This window comes from Leptosomus discolor, chromosome 5 (genome assembly GCF_034619465.1).
Source record: "Leptosomus discolor isolate bLepDis1 chromosome 5, bLepDis1.hap2, whole genome shotgun sequence".
Taxonomy (NCBI): domain Eukaryota; kingdom Metazoa; phylum Chordata; class Aves; order Leptosomiformes; family Leptosomidae; genus Leptosomus; species Leptosomus discolor.
In genome coordinates this window covers 47,313,172-47,330,541 of record NC_141395.1, presented here as the reverse complement: position 1 = coordinate 47,330,541, position 17,370 = coordinate 47,313,172, and positions in this window count along the sequence as shown.

The following is a 17,370-nucleotide window of genomic DNA, read 5'->3' as shown; positions in this document are numbered from 1 at the left end:
CTAATCTAGTGGCCTTCTACAGTGGAGTGACTGCATCAGTGGAAAGTGAAGCACTACGGATGTCATCTATCCAGACTTCTGTAAGATCTTTGATACAAACTTAAAAAGGACCTTATAAGAAAGACGGAGAGAGACTTTTTATGAAGGCCTGTGGTGACAGGACAAGGTGAAATGGTTTTAAACTGACAGAGGGGAGATTTAGATTTGATATAAGGAGGAAATTTTTTTACAATGAGGGTGGTGAGGCACTGGCACAGGCTGCCCAGAGAAGCTGTGGCTGCCCCCTCTCTGGCAGTGTTCAAGGCCAGGCTGGATGCGGCTTGGAGCAACCTGGTCTAGTGGAAGGTGTCCCTGACCATGAAAGTGGGGTTGGACTAGATGATCTCTAAAGGTCCCTTCCAGCCCAAACCATTCTGTGATTCCACTAATACGTTTAAGGGCACAAAGGGCACAAAGGCCTCTGAAAAAGAATAAAAAGACAATATATTATGACAATACCACAGGCAAGCACCCTGATCCTATTTCAGTCAATCTATGACTATTTTCATCACCCGAGGATCTCCTTATCATATCTGTATTACACCCTTCATTTGCACGGCTAGGTAATTCTAATCACCACTGTCATGGGCAGAATGGCCTAAATATAGAGCTGGTATCATTCTATTTTTATGTACACAAACACGTGTGATATCTCTAAGTGTCCTTTCTGGCCTCAAACTCAGTTACACCAAGGTTTCCTAATCTTTTTGCTGGACATCACTGTCTGTGGTGGCAGTAACAAGCACCACCAGCAATGGCAGCAGCCACCGCTCTGGGCTCCATGACATGCTACGTGCCGTTTTCAAGTGGCTAGAGTGCTGCTAGTTCTACACATAACCACAATTTGCATTAGATTATCTGACAACAATACATACCTAAGGCTACAACATATCGTTGTTGTACATTTAAGTTAGGAGATGGGAACATACAGAAGCTGAATAAGTCTCTCAGGAGAGGCCATGGATTTTAATGGATCTCTATGAGTTTCTCATGCAGGCAATGGTAGTTGACTGTCAGGCCACCATGGCACAGTTAAAAGAGTGGGGAGTGAAAGAAGCATTTGCAGAATCTTCTGAAACCAGTTATTTTTTGCAAAACTAGCTCTCTGGCTATTTGATGGACTTATGTGTCTGAGGGAGACAATATTCCTGTTCCTACCAAAATCACTGTGTAGTCAGGAGTCACAACATACATACTTGAAGAAGTACGCAGAAAGATCAGCAAGCTGGGGACATCAATCATAGGTGAGAGAGGTTTAAAACTCCCCTGGGGTTAAATATTTCAAATCCAGGTGTCCTGGGGCTCTTGTGATATGCCAATGTCATACTGTAGGATTAGCCAGAGAAAACAATGACAATCTTAAAGCCTTCATAGCTCAGAGACACTGAATGACTTGTGTTTATCGCCTTAGGGAGTCTCTGGAAGAGCAGATAACTGAACTCAGATCCTGTCAATGACAGGCATGTGTCCAAATCAACAGGTCAGTTTTCCTATCTTAAGTTGCCTGTTTAAAGCTCTGATGCTTAAAAGAGTTCAGGTTTTAATGTGCTGTCCAGGATGCAGTGATGATTTGAACCCATGTAGAAGCTGTAAACCTGCACAAGACTTTGAGTTTCATAAACCTAAACCAGCCATGGGTATGTAATGCACTGTGGGAAAATGTACTATGGTTTTAGCTTAAAAACAAAAGTGTAACAGTTTTAGATAGAAGAAACTGTTTTAGATAGCATAAGCCAGTAAAACCTTGCCTATTTGCCACTGCTATGCCACACACACTGAATGAACTGTATAAAGATCTCAGATTACTGCTGAGATCTTTAGTTAGTCCCTTAAAAAAATTTATATTAAAAATACATGTAATTATATACTTTTAAAATATATTTCTAAACTGGAAACTGAGGATACTGCTATGGCACAGGACAGCAAAAATCACTAGCCTTGAAATGGATTTGGCAGTACCCACAAAGACTCAGGTTTGCTGTATTCTCCCTTTGCTCGTACTATCTGTTACATCCTACTGTGACCTGGATTGTAAGGCAGGTAAAGCGAGACCTATAGGTCTGCATGGTACATAGGGCCAGGGAGCCATGATTGAAACATCTGGATGCTACCTCTGAACAAAAAGCAATTGCTTGTTGAATCTGTTTACACTAGAATTGAGTATTGCCTACAATGAATCGCATATTGTACTTGCATTGTCTGGTGCCAGGTCCCCCTGTGCTCAAGCATCTACTCAGCAGCAGCCTGAGCCAACCAATTCACAACTCAGCATAGAATTATCTCACCTTATCTTGATTTATTTTCTGACATAGCGTGCCGTCACCTTATCTAACATGCAGCAACACAATTGACGGTGAAGCTTCTCAACCCAGCCCTTTTTGTAGCCACAGGCTTTGGGCAGCTGTTGGGCTATCAGATCAGAGCACTGTTTCAGCTACAATTTTCTGCTGCTTTCTTCTTACAAATTTAAAACCTCTTCCATCCGGATTGTATATTTCCCTTCTCTTCTTGAGGTTTTCTTCTTCTGCCTTTCTGGAGAACTTTAAGAATATCCTTTTTTATTTTCTTAGAAGACCTTATCTCAGAGTTTGGAGCTGAGCACTGCCAGGTATATACAACTGTATAATGTACTATACATCTCAGCTCTATTTTTTAAAGCAGAACTGTGTAGGTATATACAAACTTCTAAATGCATATGTATAAATATTTTGCTTTGGACACTAAATCTTCAGCCATTTTGATCTCTGGTCAGCACACATATGTCAATACATTTTGTTAACCAACTATAATGAATATAGTTCTAGTTATCTGGTGAGATCTTCGGCCTCCGATTCTGACAGATCTGCCTTTGTTCTCTTCTGAACAAGTACAGCCACAGAATGCATGTATTGACATCATATTGCACAAAATCAAGAGGTTTAAAGTGGATTTAAAATTGAAAGACTGAGCCTGTTTACTCAGGCAAATGGTACTGAGAGAGAATTTATTAGAAACACTTGCTAGATTGGCTGTCTGGACCTATTTTTAAGGAATTCTGTGAGGACACTATCATGTTATATTGCTCTTTCTAAGTGGTTATTTCATGACAACTAAGGCTTTACTCTTGAAACTGGACTGCATAACTGAGGTTATTTTCTTCTATTACTTTCTAACTACCTCGCTCTATTTCCCCTTTTCCTTCAGTTTGTTGAACCCATAAGCGTCATCTATAATGACAATGCTGCTTTCACTGACTAATAAACCATTCCACTGAATGTAGGTTCATCAGCTTTATTGCCCCAAAATTGATAATTGGTTTAGATCAGTTCAATGTAAGTGGCACAAGCAGTCTGGTGGCTTTGTGCAACGACACCTCAGGTTTTCTCTTCTGTCATTAAAGAAGTTCAGAAACAAACTGTGTGTATATACTGAATGCTTCGTCAGCTGTGACCTGCTTTCTTGTGTTGTTTCCAACAATATATTTTTTAATTCAGACTGAATAGGGAAGTAAACAAAGTCACAGTTTACTGTGTTTGCAAGAACACTATTAATATCCAAGCTAATATTTACAGTCCTAACACAACCCAAGTAATAAAGTTTCTACTTACATTATAAACACAAAAAAGGGATCCGGTGTAAATATTTAACTCACAGAGATCCTTATACAGCCTAGGCTAGGGTATATGGAGGTGGCAGCTGCAGACAGCATTTCAAGTCTTTTAGCCAGCATCTAACACAGGCATGGCATTACCTAGCTCTGATGGAGAAGTCTTACAGCCCACTTTTCCATCATCTGGTGTCTCAGTTATTATATGAGCCTGTTGAAAGGCTCACAGCATTTTCAGACTTTCAGTTTGTATATCTGAGACTCTTTTAAACACAAACATCTTTACAAATCTTTCTAACAAATTCCTATTTTTTGGCAGCTCTCCGTTGTATTTTCATTTTTCATGGCAAGATATTTTCAGCTGGAGTGACTGAATATCTTGGTCTAGTTTTAACAACACTTTTAGGGAAACAATTATTTTTCAAATGTCATATGATGCTCAATAAACAGAATGAGTCATAGTAACAGATGTAGTATTGCCTGTAACCAGATGTAAGCATACTGTTGTCTTGTGACTTCCTATGCAAACTAACCAACTGGCATATGGCTGTCATCCTACTTGTTGCTCTGTTAAAGTAATGCAATCACTATGACCACTCCGTGACCACTCCAAACACACATTTGGAAGTTTAATGCAGTGGGCAAAGCTGGCATATGTTGTGAATGGGTAAATCATTTCAGATAGTCCAAAGGAGTTACAAATCACATTTTAATGGATTATTTACTGCTGTAGAGATCTTTGAAACGTCCTAATAGGAAATAATGTAAATTGGCTACTGTCATGGATGTAAAAATACCACAAAAGGTCAATCCAGTTGGACTACTTATAAAAAATTATATGTACATACAAATTTATTTGTTTATTGCCAAAGAGGAAGAGACAGCATAGAAGCAGTAATGGCCAAGAATTCTCTTTTTCTTCTCCTCTGCCTCCCTCCTTCTCCATCCTGCCTTCTGCCTGCCACCCTCTCCATTGGCCTTCCAGTCCTTCTTGCCTCACTTTCTTCCCTCCTTTTCTTCTCTGCCAAGATTTGGGCAGTTTTTTCTTCTCATTGTAGAAATATCTGGAATTATACATATAAACTCAGGTTCTCTATGAATTTGTGAAAGATAGAAACTTAACTCTGTACTAGTTTTGTGTAATTTACATGTCATTCCATGGAGTTTCTGATAAAATGAAAAAAATTATTCACAGCTATTCCAGCAAACTATTTTATCTAAAAATCCAGTGTCATTTCAGTCACAATGACTACCAGGATTTGCTATAACAGGACCTACTAGTTTTTCCAGCAACTAAACAGTGACTGTTGGCAAAATCTGCAGATTTTTAATAATTATTTATTAAATAATTACTTAATATTTATACATGCTTTTTCCATTACAAACATTCCCATAAAATCTACAGGGTTCAAGAATAGCAAATATGATGGCTAATAATATTGGAAACAGCACCTCCCTTTTTGTCTTAAGATAAAATATAACTGAAGCTTTTCTGAAGTTCTATTTTCACACCATATTTCATCCAGATTAATGCATACATGTATTTTGACATACAAGTTTCTCTATGTTCTTACATCAAACTAAGCACATTTGTATAGAAGAGCAGATAAAATACGTTGATTGCTATTTTTAATTCCTGAGTATAAATACAGAATCTGTCTGAGACTCAATATAATATACTCAGGGAAATCATATGAGTTGTTTAGACTTGGGAGGAGAAGAAATTCATAACAACTCCCACTTGTTTAGCACTGAATATAGGATATTAGGAAAAAATCAATTATTTGTCAAGTACTAAAACAGCTACAGAATTGAGGACTAAGTCTGAGTTGCTTTAGTCTCTTCAGTCTTGAAATCAAAGAGACACATTTTCCATAGAAGGCATTCCATTATGCCTTTCTGGGTTGGTGAAACTGCAAAAATACAGCAGACATAGCTTTTATGTACCCAGCATTTGAGAATCCTCTGCTAGGAAAAGAGTGGCTTGATGCCATCCTTCTTTCCCAGGGCAGTTGCTAAGTGTGTTAGTGTTCTTGGTGCTGAACCAGTAACTCAAAGACTGGTACAGCCAGTGTATTACTGGAACAATTTTGATGTTCTTCTAATATATATCAGAAATCACAGTCGAGAAGAAATGGAGGATATGCAATCTGTTTGAAAAGTATCTTCTGGTTTGGCAAGAACAGATGAGGTGATTCACAACGATTTGTATTGAATTAGTTCTATCAAAGTGTTAAAATTCTTTAAATTACATACTAATGCCTTAAATACACTGGATAATTTACTTGACATTGTCATCCCATTGAAGTCAGCTGTACCCATAGTTATCAGAATTTTCACTAAGAAAAAATAAATATCTATCCAAGAAGCAAAGGTGTAATGCAGTTTGCAATGCGACATTAATATTTTAATTAAATGAAGTGATAATGAAATGATAAAAAAAAATCTGTCTTTGTTTGAAGGCCCCACATTCATTGAAGAGATAGTACAGTGCAAACACTAGGCTTGAATGTAATACAGGTTTTATCTTTAGATATAAATTCTACATTATTTTAGCAACATTAATCTTGCTTCTTGCTTTTAAAAGTAGTGCAGTATGTCTGTTCCAGAGAACAGAAATAGAGTGATTAGGAAGAGAAAATGTTGAAGAAAAATCAACAAATTATCCAGGGTATATTCAACTGGATGTGTTCGGACTATATTTCTGACTAAAATCTTCTTTTGTGAACCTGCCAAATGGTTTCACCTTTTACTGTGCTGAGTACCTGGTGTGTTTTGACGTTATGCACAAACTATGCATATGTTTTCTCATCTTCAGTTTATAATGAATCTCATTAAAGCACAACTTGCTTTCAAGAAGGAAAACATTTGGATAGCATTTTACTAGTTTCTCAACCACTCTTCGCTCTCCCTTCCTTTCAGTACCCACCACATGAAAATCCCCTTTAGAAGGCCCTTCTCCCTCTCCATTTGTCCCTTTTTTACATCCCCCACCCCTCAATTAATCTCAGCTCTGGATTCACAATATGAGATACCTGAAATCATTACTTTGACTTTACTGTGAAGGATTGCTAGTCCTTCACACTTTCTCCACTCTATGGAAGATATTTTTGCTAAAATATCTTTGCGTTTATCTTCTTTTTTTTTTTTTAAACTGTCATTCTCTTTGTTTTCTCTGCTGCTTTTGATTCTGTAATACCATCTCCTCTTTTTCTGATACAATGTACTTTGCTGTGTTTTTCTGCTTTTCTCTGTATATATTATTAGCGGCTGCCACATGCCTTATGGAGCACTGCTGTTTCCTCCTCAAACTCTCTCTGACTTGCATCACTCCTGCAACAGAAGAATAAACTTTTAACGGGTAGTGTTCCCAATCCTTCAGTGTCAGTCTTAAAGACTGAATTCTTAAAAAAGGATACATTATTCACGTTCATGGTATTTAAGCACCTAACTCCCATTCATTTGATCGGGGCCTGTTTTTAATGCAGCACTTAATGACTTCAAAATATTAAAGAATGCTTACAATACTTAGGTGACAAGATCTATAAAAGACACTACAAAGTTTATTTCCACACTGGATGCACTCTAGGTAGTCCTCTAGCTGACACAAATGCATCCTGGAGGTCTTCCTTCATCATATTATACTCTCTCTTCCTTGCTTTTTCCTTAAGAGGGGTATCTAGGAATTAGGGACCTAAATATCCCTGAAGCACGGGTCCCAGTGGTTCTCAGCCTTCATGCTTGATTTGTAAATCCCTCCCCCAGGAGGGATATGAGGAAAAAAATGCCATCTAACCACTAGGAAAAGAGAGAGGCAGATGTCTTTGGAACACTGTTAGCCTATGTCTGAGTAGAAAAAAGTATGACTTCACTTTCAGGGCAACAGAAAGGGTTATGATGGGTTCATTAGTCCTGTTAAATGTTCTGAAATTAGGTCCTAATGTACAACTGGAGTTCTTGAAAGTGCCGTTACTTGAGTAGCTGTTTGTTTTAATATTCACAGAAGAGAAAACCTACAAATTGCTAATTTGGAAACAGCAATAGCAAACAGGAACAGGTCCCAAGAGGCTGTAAGGATTTTTGGGAAGAAGATGAAAGAATAACTTGGTTTGCTGAGTCTGACAAAATCAAGGCTACAAAGGGCTACCATTGTCCTCTTCAAAGTAAATCAGAAGAATAGATACCAGGGTGAGGGAATAATAGCTTAAAACAGAAGATAGTGTTAACCAAGAGGAAATGATCATCCCTAGATCATGAATAAATTTTGTTTGGAAATTACAGAAACATTGCTAACTATGAAAGCAGTATGGTATTGGGGAAACCTTTTAGCAGGAGCAATAGGGGCAAGAAATATAACAGGCTTTAAGGTAGAATTTGTTCACCTGATGAATGACATGGTGTGACTGCTCGGGTTATCAGATGACTGAATTTAGTGAAAATCCCTTTTGAAAAACCATTCATTTTGAAGTTTCCCCATAGAAAATGTCATGGTGATTTGAGGTTTTGATTCTGAGGAAATTATGTTTTCTGACTGAGAACCATTCTTCAATATCCACAAAATTCCAACCACCTCCAACCGGTGGACTGTATTGTCTAGTTACCTGCTGTAACAAGAATCTGTGAACACAACATATTTCATGCTTCAAGCACTGTATGGCAGCCCTGGAAAATAACTCAAACTACACTGGTAAGTCCACAAAGTCTATCAAGACCACTCTTTCTCAGGTTCCATATTTTTTAAAGATAATCATGTTGTGCTGCAAAGCTTCAGCTATCACTTAGACTATTTTTGTGTATGCATCTACTTTCTATTCACTGAGACAGAGACTCCATATCCAAAGAGACAGATAAGTAGAATTATGTAATGATGCCAGACAACTTTGGTAGGGAGAAATGTCTATGTTGGTTGATTGTTGCAGGGTTAGAAAGCTGTTCTTCGTCTGTCTCCTTGAGTCATTAATCTATCTGGTCATGAACAGAGCTAGCATGGCTGAGTTACAATGCTCAGTGGGTTTCAGCAGGCTGGGGAAAGATGAGGCATAGCATCAGAAGCTCCAGCCTTGTCAAATGTCAATTTGGGAGACTTTATCTAAATTTCTTTATCTAAAAATAAATTTAGATAAAAATTTATCTAAATTTAGAATAAGCATTTTATTCTAAATATTTTGGTGTTGCAAGCGATCAAAATGATAGAAAACCTTAAAAATGTGCCTCTCTGAACCACAAATTGAATCCCTTGTTTGAAAATCAGTAAGGGTCATAGATTCTGAAGCAAGAAGATGAAATCACACAGAACTTAAATTTGTGATACTGCTTGGACTATATGAGCTATGTTCCCCAGATTGTACAATTATATTTCAGTAAGACAATGTGACTGATACTATGCTAGCACAAGGAAACATTGTTCTGTATCAAAATGCTGGCCACAGTGCTCCAGCAACAGAGAACCATGTAGTCCGACTTTCAGTCTAATGCAGGTGGGGCCAAGGAGTCACTTGAGACTTAGTTCAAATGAACCAAGCAGTTTTGTGGCACTTTGCAAATAAAGTGCAGAAAACAAAGTATGATTGATACTTCAAGAAGAAAGCACATGCGCGTCTTATGCTGCCCATATTGCATTAGGTAGTGATCACAGTCCACTACTTTTTAGATGGCAATTCTAATTTTTGAAACATTTATTAGTAAAGTGAATCTTGTAGACAGTATTCCTCTTCGATGATGTTTAGATTTTCCATTAAAAGCAATTAGTTCGCTGCAAATAGGTAAACAAGTACCCTCCAGTGACTACCTAACAAAACTGAAACTACTTCAAGATATTGCATTTGAAAAAAACTTTCTGGTACAGAAGGTACATTTGCAGCCAGAAATGAAAATGGATGGGGTTGGATCAGATGTATTAAAAAAAGAAAGCTGCAAGGATCACTTGATGAGTATGGACGCTCCTCCCACGCCGAGCAATGCATACCTGTCTCTTTTAAATAAGCGTCTGCCTACACAGAGCCAGCCACCAGATGACACAACTGGTGGCTTCACACGTCACAAGAACTTACTGATATAAGCATCAGATAAGGATTCAAATAGTCATATCTTTGTGTTCTTTATATATATTTGCTTCAGAGAGAAATCACCTGCAAGCTTCTTGAATGGTAAGCGTAATACAGTTTTCCTGTAGCTCAGATTTTGTTGCTCAAATTTTTGCTGGGCCTGTTTTTCTTTTGGTTTTAGGGAGCTTCCTGTGTTAAAAATACAAGGCAGAATATTTGGAATTCATATTTAAATGTAAATTTGGCATAATTTCAGTTAATTGAAGAACTCTATGATACGTATCTTAATGAATTTTAATAAAATCTACTTTTTCCAATCAGGAAAATGCAAGTAATATAAAAATAATATTATATTCTTTCATGTTCAATATGACTTTACATTTTTTTTTATTGGCAAAATTTTTCACAATCTAGTTTTTCTTTTGGCCGCCAGACATTGTTTATTTTTCCCAGCAGATCTATATAAAAAAAAAAAAAATCTGGGTATTGGGCATTCCTTACTGGTAGCTATTAACTCTTGTTTCTAAGTAATGTTTGTAAAAATTCAATATTTAGTTATATTTGCTTAGACTAAAATAGACTATTATTACTGAGGGTCTGGTCATAGTTTCATATCTACTAAATATGAAATAGAAAATATATTTCAAACAGATACCCCTATCTATTCCACCTGATAAGCATACAGAACCTAACTTTAGTCAGTGAAACACAATGCCTGAATGACTTTGGTACGGTTACCATCCTTCAGTTAGGACAGGAATGTCCAGGACTTGGGGAAATCAAGTCAAGATTCCCCAAGTCTTAAAGACTAGCTAAAATATGCAATATTGTACTTAGAGTAATTTCATTAAGATATTTTGACCTTTTTTTCTTTCCTGAACTGTATTGTTTAAACTGACTAATTTAAAAAGAAACTATATATTTCCATATTTCACAAATTCAGGTATATTAGCATCTTTTTCACACAATTATACATGTAACTTTTCAAGATACTTTTTTCTTTCATTTTGAAATAATACATATATATAGTGTATTTGCACTATGTAATATACATTTTAATAATTCTAGTTTTTAAAAAACTTTTTTTTCCCCTAACTTAATAGAAATATAATTTAATATACCAAAAGTTCTGCTTCATGATTTCAGTGTAATTGCATGGGCAATTCATGGAGAACAAATAAAAGCAACATAGACATCTTGCAAAATAAATTATTGGCATTTGAAAGAACTGAAAACCTGAGGCATAATCTAACATAGATAATATGAACTGTGTTCTGTTTTGAAAAATTGATATTTCATTGCAGTAATAATAGTCTGTGATGTTCCATAGAAAGCATATATTGAAGACTTCCAGTGTTGGCTGCTTCTGTTATATAGATTCAATTTGTTATTCCCAGTTACTTATACAAGAGGTTCAGGTTAACCACTGGAAAGGTAAGATCCACATCTCTCTTACATATTAGAAATTATGTAAGTGCTTTCAGAAAATGATTGTACATAAGAGTTAGAGAATTAAGTGAAAATCCTCTTAGTCCAAAACCAAAAAGTATAGTCAGCAGAAGCTAAGGGGAAGACAGACTTTGTCTGGATAATATATACAGAAAGAAAATAATGTCAGGGAAAGAGAAGAAAGCAGCCTTGAAATATAGACAGAGAAGCCAAGGGAGAACAGGCAAGAGAAGCGACAGAAGGAAGGATAGAGACGTTCTTGTATAGAGATAGATAGGTAGATAGATAGATAGATAGATAGATACACTTATATATCCTTAGATAAAGTGGCTCTGTGGAGAAGGACCTGGGAGTCCCAGTGGACAGCAAGTCAGCCATGAGCCAGCAATGTGCCCTTGTGGCCAAGAAGGCCAATGATATCCTGGGGTGCACTAAGAACAGTGTGGCCAGCAGGTTGAGGGAGGTTCTCCTCCCCTTCTACTCTGCCCTGGTGAGGCCACATCTGGGGTGCTGTGTCCGGTTCAGGGGCCTCCAGTTCAAGAGGGACAGGGAACTACTGGAGAGAGTCCAGCGGAGGGCTACAAAGATGATGAGGGAACTGGAGCATCTCTCCTATGAGGAAATACTGAGAGACCTGGGTCTGTTTAGCCTGGAGAGGAGAAGACTGAGATGGGACCTTATCAATGCTTATAAATATCTAAAGGGTGGGTGTCAAGAGGATGGGGCCAGGCTCTTCTCAGTGGTGCCCAGTGACAGGACAAGGGGCAATGGGCACAAACTGGAGCACAGGAAGTTCTGCCTCAACATGAGGAAAAACTTTTTCACTGTGAGGGTGACAGAGCACTGGAACAGGCTGCCCAGGGAGGTTGTGGAGTCTCCTTCCCTGGAGATATTCAAAAGCCACCCAGATGCGATCCTGTGCAACCTGCTCCAGGTGACCCTGCTTTAGCAGGGGGTTGGACTAGCTGATCTCCAGAGGTCTCTTCCAACCCCCACCGTTCTGTGATTCTGCTATTCTGTACTAGAGATACGGTCATAAAAATAAGTTTCAAATGCCAACATGAAGACAGCTGGAAATCATGTCCACTATTGTTTTACTAATGCTACTTTTCCGTGCCTGAGGTTGCCACCCTTCATTTTCTGTGCTTGCAAACTGGTGGCAGGGGAAACACCCATGAGATTTTCCACCAGTGTTTCCCCAGAACAGCTATGAGCACGAAAAGGTTTGACCATTCTTGTTTAACGGTGACATGCACACCGCACTTTTCAAGGAAAATACTTAAATTTTCTCTGTTTATTTGGGTTCTCTGCCCCACTTCACCTCCAAGTTGAGACTTTTGTATTTCATTCTTATTTCAAGCTCTTTCTCGCACAAATAATCTTTGATACAATAGATACTTTCTACAAACATGAGTAAGTGTGGGGAGATTCACACTCACCTAGTAATTTGTAACATATTGGCATCACTATTTTAATCCTTTAATAATGACATTTCTTTTGGAAAGCATCTTACTTTACATGTAAAGAAATGTGTACCAGACATGCTACGCAATAGGGAAACTGCAAGACAGTGAACTTAAAACTTACTGTGTGTTTTCATTAGGAAATAATGAATGCATGGAAACATTTAACAGAATGATAAATAAAAGAGTTAATATAGTTGTGATAAGGAATTATTCCTACTTAATTTGCCTTTCTGTTACTGCATATGGCAAACTCAATTATATTCCTAAAGAGTGTTATGAATTACTAGGACATATTCTAATAGATTTCCCTTTATACAGTCATTTTATAGAGCTTCCATCTTTAAAGACCTTTATCAACAACACGTCAATATCAATAATCACCAGTGAGACTAGACTGTAGCTCTGAAAGAACAAAAGTAATTGAAGGCTCTTTCCAGCTTACAGAAGAAGAGAGAGCAGGAGTTGTGTGAGTAAGAAATCTTCATAGAGGACAGATTTTGCAGGATGTCCGGAAGAGAAGAGGGTTTCTAAGTGGGCAGACTAATGAATGAAAAGCACCACTGCAATGAGGGTGCTTGTTCCCTGACAGGCATGGCAGCATATATACTGTGTAGAAGAAATCTGTGGATGCAAGTTAGGACAGCAATGGTGGTGTAAAATACAGAGCTGGTGAGGAAAGACCAAGTAGCACTAAGAAATTATGCTTTCTAAATGTATTATTGGTCAGAAAGAAAGTGCCTAAACTAAATTGCAGGTAGAATTTAGACCTCTGAAACCTAGGAGAGTCTTGCCTAAAACAAACCCTTGCCTACCCTTACATGTATAAATATCCTGAGGTACCTGCATCTTCAACCTGATCTAGTTGAAGACGTCCCTGCTCATTGCAGGGGAGGGTTGGACTAGATGACCTTCAAAGTTCCCTTCCAACCCAAACTATTCTATGATTCTACGTATTTCATTACTAAGAAACTCTGTTTTTTTAGAGTTAGTACAACTGGAAGTATATCTTCACAATATCCAGAACTGAAATAAACTTGTCTATAATAAGCAGCGTAATGCATATATACCATGCCTCAGTCTGATTGGACTTCATGGACCTGAAAGTTTCTGAAGCCTGATAATTCAGCTTTTCCTAAATTCCATAGTTAGGGGAAGCCCATGATTGGGGTCCCTCCTTCACAGATGGTTGCTGGGTTTGGCCTATGGCAGCTGAATGTAAAACCACAAAACCAGTCCTGGAGGCAGGAACAAGAAGGTAAGCTTTCCAGTGTGGTAGGGAACCAGACTTCAGCACTTTGACCCTGACAGTCTCTGGCTGTGCATTGGCACAGCTTCAACAGAAGGAGAGCTCATCACTACCGGAAAGCAAGCTGCCATGTGGTGGTCATGATTGCTTTTATTAAGAAGGAGACAGAGTATGTTTTAATCTCTTTAGTTTTGGATGTCTGGCATGAGATTTGCCTGGTTTGAGATATGATGCCTGGCATGTAAGAGGCACTCCACTTGTTTGAAAGATAGTTTTCAAGAGATGGCTTAGTTCCCAGCTTCACAGGAGGATTACTGTCTGAAATTGGTACCTAAGTCACCCTTCATCTGTACACACTCCACTCTGAAGCATCCAGCTCTCACAGGGGCAAGGATTGCATTCACTTTTGCTGCCATACACCTAAACCTTTCCCAGATCCAGCTTATATACTCGAAAACTCTTGTCTAGGAGTTATCTTGAAGCCAATAGTCATGGAATAGAATCACAGAATAATTTTTGTTGGAAAAGACCTTTAAGATAATCAAGTCCCAATAGTCATGGAATAGAATCACAGAATAATTTTTGTTGGAAAAGACCTTTAAGATAATCAAGTCCAACCACTATCCTAACTACCAAGCCCACTACTAAACCATGTCCCTAAGCACCACATCTATAAGTCTTTTGAACACCTTCAGGGATGGTGACTCGACCACTAGTCACTGCAATTAATTGCTGGGCTGTACTGGACACCTTGGGAAGTGTGTTTACGAAGAATGTTCTCATGGAGTGTCACCTCCCTCACTTATTACAATTGATATTAACAATAAGATCAATTTATACTTGCTTTCAAAGCATTGATTGTAGTCTATGAGCCTCTATTTAAATTTCTTCTTGTTCAAAGCATTAAGAGTAGGACTCAAAATGTGTAAGATATTATTTCATGTCTGATTATCATTAGAAGAAAAAAACCCAAACTTCTCTATGGTGTAGCGGAATGAATTACTGTTTTCTAACTCCTCTTTTTTTTTTTTTAATGAGACATGTAATAAACCCATCAATAACTTAAATCCTTCTGCTGAGCGTAGTAGCATGTTCCTTACTACAGCAAAATCTCAAGAAGAATAAATGCAAAGGAAAATCCATTAGACGCAGGTGTAAAATGTGAGTTAAATTCACCTTGCTGGTTTAAAAAGACAGCAGCATTTTTCTCCATCGTAAGTACAAGCATGTTTCTGAAAACTTGTAGGAGACAATGCATTCTTGCTTAGGCAGTAGCTTAGATTGATTTCCAGATGACTGCTATCAGTATCTGAAGCAGTAGCATGAATTCATTTGGCTTACTAAATTAATCTGACAACACAAAATCCTAAATATCATTTTACACATCATAATTTGTATGTCCCTGTTGCCAAATAAATTACTTCCAAAGCAAAAAGCCATACAGTACATCCTTTTCATTATTGATATTTGCTTAAATTTACAGTTCCTAGGCCTGCAAAATTAACAAAATTGCAGTGCTGTATTATAAGGCTACAGGACTGGAATGGTGCATATTTACTGTATATACTATTTAATTATTAAACAATCATATTTATAATGAAATGCTGCTCTATGATTACCTTCAGTGAATTTTGCTGGTACTAATGGATCCACTATTCTACCATTAGCAAGATCATGTTTGAAATAAAATGGTGTAAATGTATTTTAATCCACTCTTGGGAAAACAGCTGTAACAAAGGTTACTCTTTGACTGCTTACATGAATTAGTTCCCTATGTCAAATCATTATGCAGAAATAAAAGCTGTGGTCAGCCCACTTAAATTTCCATTTGATTCCTCCTGGGAATGGAAAACCTTTGTATTATTTTTCTTGCTCTGGACATTCTTCTGAATATTTACTAGAAGACCGAAAACTAACAGTAATTTTAAAAGAAGGGGCAATATTATCAGATTCAAGAAAATAAGTAAAACTAGGGTTGTTCAGGGATCATGACCTCTATTGTTCCACAGCATTACTCTGACTGCAATTTAACGGACCTTAAGAAAAAATGGATGATAGATTTACTAATGCTTACCAATGTTTCAGTGATACTTCTATTTGCAGGTAATAAGTCTTGAAGAAAATAGCATTTATTTTCTTTACATGATATCTAGACTGTTATTTGTTGAGTTTAGTTTCTCATAAAGAGGACTATGGGCAACAGAAAGGTCAAGGCCAGACAGGGAATTCAAAGTGACCTCACCATGGGAAGGTGAACAATGTCACCAACTGGGGCTGCTTCTAATCAAAGTACCAGGAAAAGGGTTTCGAAATAAGAGCTCCTCCAGTGACTTACTCCCAAGTCACATAATTAGAATCTCTGCAGGCACTAATGGCTGGTTTTCTTGAGTATAGCTTTCTTGCTGTAGCATAAATTACACTGTTTCTTTTGGTCACCATTAATGATGGCCTAACAATAGCAAAGTACCTAGCAATGTACCTTCATGCACTGCTGTTGAATGTATGTAATAGCTACAGCTATGGCAGAATGTGGGCTGAAGAAACTTTTTTGGTTCAACTTTTTAATGTTACCTGACAAGCTATAGTGTAAAAGATCTACACCACAAGCACTTAAAACCACCCAGTTATTCTTAGAATAATCTTAAGACTACTTAGTTAAGATTGTGTAACTTAAGCAACTTACTACAAATGATTCCAGAGATAGAGGCTCTAGTATCAAAACAACAAACACAGCGTTTGTAGAGAGAAGTCTGGCATTGCATGTGCCAGTGAAACTCTCTGAAAGAACTGGCAAGCATAAAGATACAAATGATGCCAGTGATAAGTGGATTTGGAAAAGTTCTTCAACAAAGTCCTTCCTCATAGTCTTTTAATGAAGCTAAACTGCCCTAGGACAGGCAGGAAGGATTTCCTGAATCTGGTTAAGAGTTAAAAAATATGGAATAGGAATACGTCTTCGCAAAGCAGGGAGGTTCCTCAGGACCAGTCAGTGTTGGGATCAATGGTACAAAGATATTCTGGTGATCTGGAAGGCACTGTCATATTTTTTCAGAATGACCAAAAATGCAGATGATCATAGGAGATCCCCACAAGATTTGGTAATACAGGGAAGAGTGGCTGGAAAGCAGCCAGGCAGAAAAGAACCTGGGGGTGCTGGTCAACAGCCGGCTGAACACGAGCCAGCAGTGCACCCAGGCGGCCAAGGCGGCCAACAGCATCCTGGCCTGTATCAGAAATAGTGTGGCCAGCAGGAGTAGGGGAGTGATCATGCCCCTGTACTCAGCACTGGTGAGGCTGCACCTCAAACACTGTGTTCAGTTTTGGGCCCCTCACTACAAGAAGGACATTGAGGTGCTGGAGCATGTCCAGAGAAGGGCAACGAAGCTGGTGAAGGGCCTGGAGAACAGGTCTTGTGAGGAGCAGCTGAGGGAACCGGGGTTGTTCAGCGTGGAGAAGAGGAGGCTGAGGGGAGACCTTATCGCTTTCTACAACTACCTGAAAGGAGGTTGTAGCGAGGTGGGGGTCAGTCTCTTCTCCCAA